The sequence below is a fragment of the Chroicocephalus ridibundus genome, chromosome 9 (genome assembly GCF_963924245.1).
Source record: "Chroicocephalus ridibundus chromosome 9, bChrRid1.1, whole genome shotgun sequence".
NCBI classification, from domain to species: domain Eukaryota; kingdom Metazoa; phylum Chordata; class Aves; order Charadriiformes; family Laridae; genus Chroicocephalus; species Chroicocephalus ridibundus.
In genome coordinates this window covers 126,089-134,310 of record NC_086292.1, presented here as the reverse complement: position 1 = coordinate 134,310, position 8,222 = coordinate 126,089, and the positions used below count along the sequence as shown (strand labels likewise).

Sequence of the window (8,222 nt, the reverse complement as noted above, 5' to 3'; positions counted from 1 at the left end):
CCTCCTCTGCGCCCCTGGAGGCACTTGCTGCCCCCAGGGTGCAGAGCTCATTGCTGGGGGCAGGCTCAGGGGAGGGGGTGATGTGCTGTGGGGCTTTGGCAATGGCCTCTCTTCCCAGTGGGCTCCAGCTGGGGCTGAGGCAGCCCAGGTGAGACCCATGAGGGGAGGATGGGCTGGGCTGGGCCAGGCTCAGGTTCAGCCAGTGAGGCTGAGGTCGCAGCTGGCTCTGCTGTGCCGAGGGGCCTGCCTGGCCACAGCTGCCTGCTGGAGCTGGCTGAAGAGTGACACAAAGGGGGTTCCACAGGCATGTGCCTCCAGCAAGGCACAGACGGTTCCCACGGCAAGGAAGGATCCCTCCCAGCCATCCCCCACGGAGCGCACCACCAGCACAGAGCGCCAGGAGCTCGCTGCCTGTCGTCTGCATGTGTGAGCCACCGTGCCTCTGGGATGCCTCATGGGAGAAGAGCATCGAGGCACCCACCACCCACTCCTAGGCAGGCAAGGGTCAGGCTGCCAGCACCACCGAGGAGCAAGGGGCAGAGAGAGAAGCCTCTGGGCCATAAAGTCTCCCACCTGCGCCAGGAGCTGTGGTGAGTCACATGCCCTCTCATGTGTGTCCAGGCCCTTCCCTGCCATGCTTCTTGTGATCTCTGCCCGTGTCCTTGCCTGTCCTAGACTCTGGCTCCCCAAAAGTTTTTGCTCTTCTGCCAATGCCACCCTGTACTCCGTCCCCTTCTCCATTTCCTTTCTGTGCCTCTGCCTTCCCAGCTCCCTATCTGCTATTATTTCATTCTTCCCACACTGCCTTCTTCACTATTGCTTGTGAAAATTGCATTTGTAGGTCTCCCTCTACCCAGTGACCCATCTCTATTTCCAGTGACTCCCTCTGCTCCACCCCCCCATCCCTCTTCCACTGTCCTCTGTCTGTGGCTGTTGGTCCAACTCTATCTCCTGCTATTTAACTTTCTAACTACCTGTATGGCCAGTGCCCCGTTGCTTTCCAAATTTTCTTTCTGTGTCTCCACTTACCCAGGTCCCTGTCTGTGTTTTTTAATTCTTTTTGCCTGTCCTCTACTTTGTTACTTTTAAAATTTTGTTTCATTGTCTTTATTTATTCAGGTTGCTGACCCTATTTTTTTCTCCCTCTTTTCTTGATCTGTTTGGTTTTTAAATTTTCTTACTATGTCAACTTTTATCCAGTTTGCCATCCTCACCTTTTAATTTTTCCTGTCTTTCTCTTACCACCTCACTTTAAAAATTCTCTGTCTACTTTTATGAACCTGCCAATACCGATTTTTCTTTGTTCTGCATTGGTTTTGTACTTCCTTGCCTGTAAACATTTTTATTTAGTTTGCTGTCCCTATGTTTTTATCTTTTTTTCCTTTCTTTCCATAACCACTCTTGCTTTTAAAAGGTTCTTTCTGTCCACTTTTATCTCATTCACTGTGTATATTTTTAATTTTTTATTTCATTAATGCAGAGCCTTTTTAGAATTTTCTTTCTACATCTCCATTACACTTTGCATTCCATATTTCCTAGTTATTTCCTTTTGTTTCCCCAATCCCCATCACTTCTTAAATTCCTTACTTTTATCCTGTTTATCTTTATTGCTTATCTTTTCTTTTAATTATTTCTTGTCTTTTCTTACTGCCATCGCATTTAAAAATTTCTTTCTACATCTGTTTTTGTTCACCATCCCTATTTTGTAATATTTCTCTTTATTTACCCTACCAGCTAGCACTTTTTAACTGTTCTTACTATGCCTACTTTTGTTCCCTTTGCTGTCATTTTAAAATTACTTATTGTCTTTCCTTAGTGCTGTTGCTTTTTAATTTTTCCTTCTACATCTCCGATTTAGTTTGCCATTGTTATTTTGTAATTTGTTTCCTTGCTTCTTTAATCATGGATGCTCTTAAGATTTTCTGTCTACATTTGTCTCCTTTGCCGTCTTCAGTTTTAATTATTTCTTGTCTTTCCTTAGCACATTCTGGTTTTTGATTTTGAGTTCACTGTTTCTATTTTTTAATTTTTTTCCTTATTTTCTTAATCCCTGTTACTTACAAAATTATGTCTGAGCTCTTTCCCTCAGAAACCCGTCCTCAGGTTTGTTTGCGCCTCAGAGCCCTCCTATCATCCTCTGCACCACCTAGGATGCTTCCATTTGGTCCCCGGCCTCCTGAGGACATCTGTACTCCGTTGCAATCCCCCCCGGACTTCCTCCTCATGTCCCTGTACCTTCTTTGGTCTCTCTGGCCCATTCAGGACCCCTCTCATGGTGTCACAACCGCTATAGATGCCTTCAGGGTTGCCCTCAGTACATCTTCATCTTTGTCGTGGACCTCGCACACCCCTCTCCTTCCCTCAGAAGGCTTCCCGACTCCATATCTGCGAGCCGGTGTCCAACACTGAAGTTTTGCTTAGCATAAGCACCTAGACTGGTGAAGCCTTACCTGCAAGATGTAACCCAGCAACATAGCAAACTTTGGCTGAACTCCTTCTTAGTCCTAGAAGGATGGATAGTAGTTTTGTTTTACTTTGATACATTGTAACTTAACTAACACAATGAAATTGTATAAGTAACATCAAGGAAGATTATATGCTTAACGTTATGAACTATGGTGACCGTTATGATCAAAGGAAAGGGAACTCTAATTCTTGGAAATGAAAAAAGGGACCATTCTATCCCAAGTCAGCAGAAGGAGGATAAAATACAGATGCAGATGTGACAAAGAGGTCACAAAACCAGGTCAGAAGGTAAAAGCATTTGCACCAAAACTCCAGTCATCAAAGAGGACACATAATGGCTGAACAATTTTATCAGAGATGAGACACACGCTTGTCATGTGAACAGGGGAACAAACTGCTTATGTCATAGATTTTGAGGCTTTACAAAGCACAGGAAAAGTATTGAGGAGGTCCCTCTTCCGAGGTATCCAGCTCAAGCTGTATTAAACCGACTCTGTGGCAGAACCCAGGTCCGAATTGTCCTTTACAGTTGGAGGCTAAGACTGGATCCAGCCGCACCCAGACTCCTCTCCGAGAAGGAGTTTAGAAAGCAAGGGAGTCCAGTCTGAACGTCACTGCTCGTCAGGAGGGTCTTCCCAGGCTCTTCTTCAACACCCAGCCCCATTCTTCTGTCTTCTTCTCACCCTGCCTCTATTAGTTCCCTGGCCTCCAAGGCAACATTTACTCAGTTCAGATTCCCCCTGGATTTAATCATCATGCTTCCTATCATTTTTCTGTCTCTCTGGCTCCATCGGGACTTTTCTTCTCCTGGTCACGATGCCCCCCAGGAGTTTCCTGGCCCTCCACATCCATCTCGTAGCATTTTAGGTGGGTCCATCTTTGAGTCGTAGAGCTGTCATTTGTTCCTCTATGCTACCTAGGATTCCTATGTTCAGTCCCCGGCCACATGGGAACATCCATACTCCCCTCAGATGATCATCCGAGTTCGTCCTTGTCCTCCCCAGCCTTCTTTTGTCTACCCGCCCTGCTCGACGCCTCTCCACCCTCACAAAGCTTCCCAAGACCTTCCTCAAACTCCACAGCCTCTCCTAGCATTTTACCTCCTCATGTCTCTTGTTCCATCAGAGCTTCTCATCTTTCTTTGCTACATGGCGCCCCATCATGTTTCTCTCTGCCATCGAGGGCATCTCCGTTCAGTTCCTCTCTCATTCATTCATGTAGTTTGCCCAGACCCCCTCCCAAGACTCCTAAGCCCTCGCTGCGTCTCTGAGCCTTCTTTTCCTACCCTGCCCCCTCATAATGCCCCTGCTTTCTAAAGCTGTGTCCTCCGAGTCCTTTCTCATACCCCACAGCACTGCCAGCACTTCAACTCCCTTTTGATTTTGTTTTTTTTTTTTTTTGCGCTCTTCAAAGTGCCCTTAACTTCCTCTTTGCTGTTTAGGATGCCTTCATTCTGTCCCCAGCCCCCTAACATCATCTGTACTTTGTCAAAATCCCCTTCAGAGTTCTGCCTTGTTATCTCTGAGGCTTACTGGTACTCTCCCACTCCCATCGCCGAGCTCTCATGAGATATCCCCTATGCCCCAGAGGGCACTTTGAACCCCTCTTTTTCCCTCAGAACCTTTCCAGAGTCTGCAACCATTAACCCCATCAGTCTTTTGGTTCTCTCATCTTTTTGGTGCACTTGCAGTCCATTCCGAGGGCAACCATATTTTGCTCGATTCCCTTTTGAGCTCATCATATCCCAAGACATCTTTGGTTTCTCTGGCCCCTTCGGGACCTCTCTAATCTCTCTGACAAGGCCTCTCATTCTGCCAGAGCCTTTTCCAAAATCATCTCTGTGCTCTAGAGCAGTCTGTTTGGTTTCTGCATTATATTATGTTTCTATTTTGTATCTGGTACCCTAACAATGTCTGTCATAGGCTCAGATCTTTTCTTAGCCTTTATCTACTTTTATCAATATGTTTGCCATGATTATTTTTGTTGCCTTTTACAACTTATTTTTGTTCTAGCTACTTAGATGTTAATTAATGTACTTTATGCAGTTTCAGGTACATTACTTATATTTCCATGCTTTTTTGTTGCTTTCTGTCTTTTGTGACTGAAGTAGCACTACTGAGTAAATAAGTCAAAAAGAGATCATCAATATGACTCAAAATTGCTTCTAATTTAGAGTAAATAACTTATTTTGTAGAGCAAGATATTGTTGAGAATGTTTTCTCATAGAATCTGATTCTGTTTTGTCATTCAGTCCCATCCAGAATACAGTTCTGGCAGAAGCTCAGTAATGCACATGGTCTTACTAGAAACAAAGAATAAGCCCATAGTAGTATGTTGGGATTTTTTTTTAAATGATACTACAGTACATAAATTGTGGTGGTTTTTTTTCTATCTATGTTCCACAAAAAAACCAACCTAATTGCCTACCTGGTCATGTTGTTGATGTAATAGATAAAGTTGTAGTAAAACGGCAGGTATCTCTTCTTCTACTAAAGGTCACTCTCTTCCTTTGCCATCTCACACATTGTAAAGTTAAGGCAAATAACAAAACATGCTGCTCCTCTGGGCACTTTTATGCTTCTGTGAGGTTGGCCCCGCCCTTTACCCAGAGGATTGTGGGAAGGGCAGTGGGCGGGGCCCGGGGTATATGAGCCACAGGGTTGGGTCAGGAGCTCATTGTGTTGCTGGGCTTTTCCAGGGTGAGGGATCTGTGGTTTGTTAAGTAAAGTGCAGCATTGGAGCTTTTTCAGGTGTTTGGGTAGCTCTCTTTTAATGTTAAGACTAGTATAGGTAAGAAATTAGAGGTAAGACTTTTCAACTAATGTAAGGCTTAATGCCATATATAGTAGAAAATGGACTTGTATGTTACTTTTCTTGTGTGTTTTTTTTTTTTTTTCAGAACAGTAGTTTTGCAATGGGTGTTTAGTGTGGCTAGGTGGTTTAATAGTAGTCTCTTTTTTTTTTTGTTATTCCAGGTGCTGTGTGTCTTACTGTAATTCCTCACTTTGTTGAAGATAGAATTCTGTTTTTTTTCTAGTTTTGTACAACACTCTTTTAGTAATTGTTTTTATTAGCCTTAATTGGTCCAGTTATGAGATTATTGAGTGGGAGTTAAGATGAATGTCTTGTATGTGTATATACATTGTATTTTAGCATTTTGAGGAAGCGGTAGGGATGTAAGGCATGTTGCCTTTCAGGGTATGGGACAGCTCATTGTCTTCCCCAGTGGTATGCAGAGTATCATAGTGGCCCTAGAGCTGTTCTGGCTTGTGGCAGGCCCCTGGTAGATCATATCAGGGCTTCACTGATTTCATGGATCTGTAGCAGAGCCTGGAGTCTGTAGTAATACACAAGATAGGAGGTGACTGCTGAACACAGGGCAGGGCTTGGAAGAGCAGCTCCCAAGGAATGACTGATGCAGGGGCTTAAGCCAGCCAATGGAGGGCAGGAGCTGTCAGGAAGAAGTGGGGTCCTTTCTTTGATGGCTCAGGAGAAGAGAAGGGGTTTCTAAAGTTTTGGCGCTGGGGGATGGCTGGGAAAGGGAGGCAGGTTCACGATTCTGTCTTAGACAAGTTTTGCAGTTGGGTTTGGGTGTTGATGACATCTGGTCTGTTCTAGCCTCTCACATTTGAGGTGAGCCCGATAGTAGTGAGGATGAGCACAGAACTGGTGATTTCACATAAGCGTATTGGTTATGTTGTGTTTCTTGGTATCTTAGGTGCCATAAATAATTGTCACTGCAGCTTTGGCCTCCAGAATCAGTGTGGAGCAGGCGAGCGGAAGGCCATGGTGTTTGGGAGGATGCGGGTATTGTGGAAGAGGTTGGCATCTCCTCTCAAGATGCTTATTGCTGATGCTGTGGTTGCTTTGGGGATTCATGTTTTTTTATTTCCTTTTGCAGAGGAAGAGGAGGAAGCTGATGACTGCAGGAAGATATCAGATGGCTGTTTTTTTGTGGATTGCATCAAGGATGGTTTCTGACCCCTGGCCATCCACAAGCTAAGTTGAGACACTGGTGCCCGAGAGGGGCCAAGGGGATGAGGTTGACAGTTGCTGAAAGGGGTCTTTGAAGTTAGCGTAGGGGCGAGGGCTGTCCTGGGGCCCAGTCCCCTTTGGGCAGGTAAAGGATGTGGCTTACTGTTCAGCACGATGCTAGCACATCCCGGGCAGGGCAGTTCCAGCCTGTGTCAGTTGTCATGTTGTTCGTGTGGTCCGTGTTCTGCGCCTTAGACCTTTCTTGGGTCACGAGGTCATCTTTTAAGCTCCAGGAGCACAGCGTGGCGCCTCAGGCACCCTCCCTAGGGTCTCGAATGCTTGCACCCCTGCGCATAGCACCATTCGGCTGCTGGTCGTCTTGCATTAGAAGCTTAAAGCATGCTTCAGTCTTGCGTCTTGGAAGCTTCAGGACAGCCCACTTCTGCGACTGGGTCTTCTTCCCTACGTCATTACATTCTTAGGTCTTGAAGCCAGTCTTCCTGCGCATACATCTTAGCAGTCTTGACAGTCCCTCCTTATCACAGATGATGACGTTGTAAACTTTGTTTCAGGGGCTTCCATAGAGCCTCTTCACATCACCACTGTGGTCTCCAGGTCTTCTTGCCTGATGGTGACTTCCATCCAGGTGTCATCCTTCTTGCTGGGAGTTTTCTCTCATTCTTGAGGCGTGTTGTTTTTAGCATTCTGTGTAGTCTTGGTCTCTGATTGTGTGTGTCTGTGTCTGGCTCGGAACCCCCCTGCCCAGGTGTGCAGAGCTCAAGGCAGGCAGAATAGTGACAAGAGTCTATAGTTAATATGTGGATCTGTTGAGACTGAGGCAAAGGTTGCGTAGTCATCTGGAATTGATTAGCTCTCAGTAGGTTGGGTGCATGGGTGTTTCATTAGTGGGTGTTGGCATAAGCAGAGCCAAGTCAGAGAGGCTGTTTATGGATAGTGAAGGAGATAATATCTCAAAGATGTTCAGGCTGCTTTGTGTGGGGTGTAATGTTTGTGGGCTTTTTTTTTTGATGGCAGGCTGCTGTTGGCCCTAGTTGAACAGTGTTTCTAAGTAGAAACAAGACCTTTGGAATTAAGCTACTGCTCCGCATTAGGGTAATGTTTGATATTGTTTATTTGTTTTTTTTAGAAGCAGAAGGATGAGATGGGCAGAGTGACTCAGGGGAACCGAGAGGAGCGCTGTACGGAGGTGGCTTGGCATGAGGTATTAAAGGGAAGATCTGAACGGTGGCTCCATGAATACAATTGGGCACTACTTTTTTTCATGTGAAAGTGAGGTTGCGTAGCCATGTGCTACTGTGCTGGACTGAGGTACAACAGAAGCAGTTTTCCTTTCAGTAATTCTACTTTTCAGGTAAGTCTCTTCCAACTAACTGAACAGGCTGAAGATAATGACGTCTTTTTCAGGTAGTATCCGCTTCCAGATTGCTAAGAGCATATATTTACACTTAATGCCAAGGGATGCTATGTGGAGAGGCTCTTGCTTATACTTATTGCTGTAACAGTGCAGCTCTGCTAACTTTTATGTATGCCCTGTTGATGGGTTGGAAGCAGAAAAGCATAGAGGGGTTGCACCCATGGTGAAGAGTAGATGGGACCGGTGACCCGAATCTGACTGATGGGGTATTGCATCCCATCATCATCACGCTCAGTATAAAAGCAGATGGATCAAAGGGGTCGGTACCTTTCCTTCAATGGCTGGTGTCTGAGGACTCTGCTGTCTGTTTGACATCCTTCAATCCCGATCTGTGCATTCATGCAAC

General features: G+C 45.5%; 1 long non-coding RNA gene across 1 annotated transcript; it reads left to right on the top strand.

Moving 5' to 3' along the window:
* Nucleotides 1-547: 547 nt before the first annotated feature.
* LOC134521156 (uncharacterized) lies at nucleotides 548-7,988 on the top strand. Its single transcript, XR_010072657.1, has 3 exons — nucleotides 548-590; nucleotides 6,368-6,469; nucleotides 7,589-7,988. It is a non-coding gene; the product is annotated as an uncharacterized LOC134521156 (long non-coding RNA).
* Nucleotides 7,989-8,222: the final 234 nt, after the last annotated feature.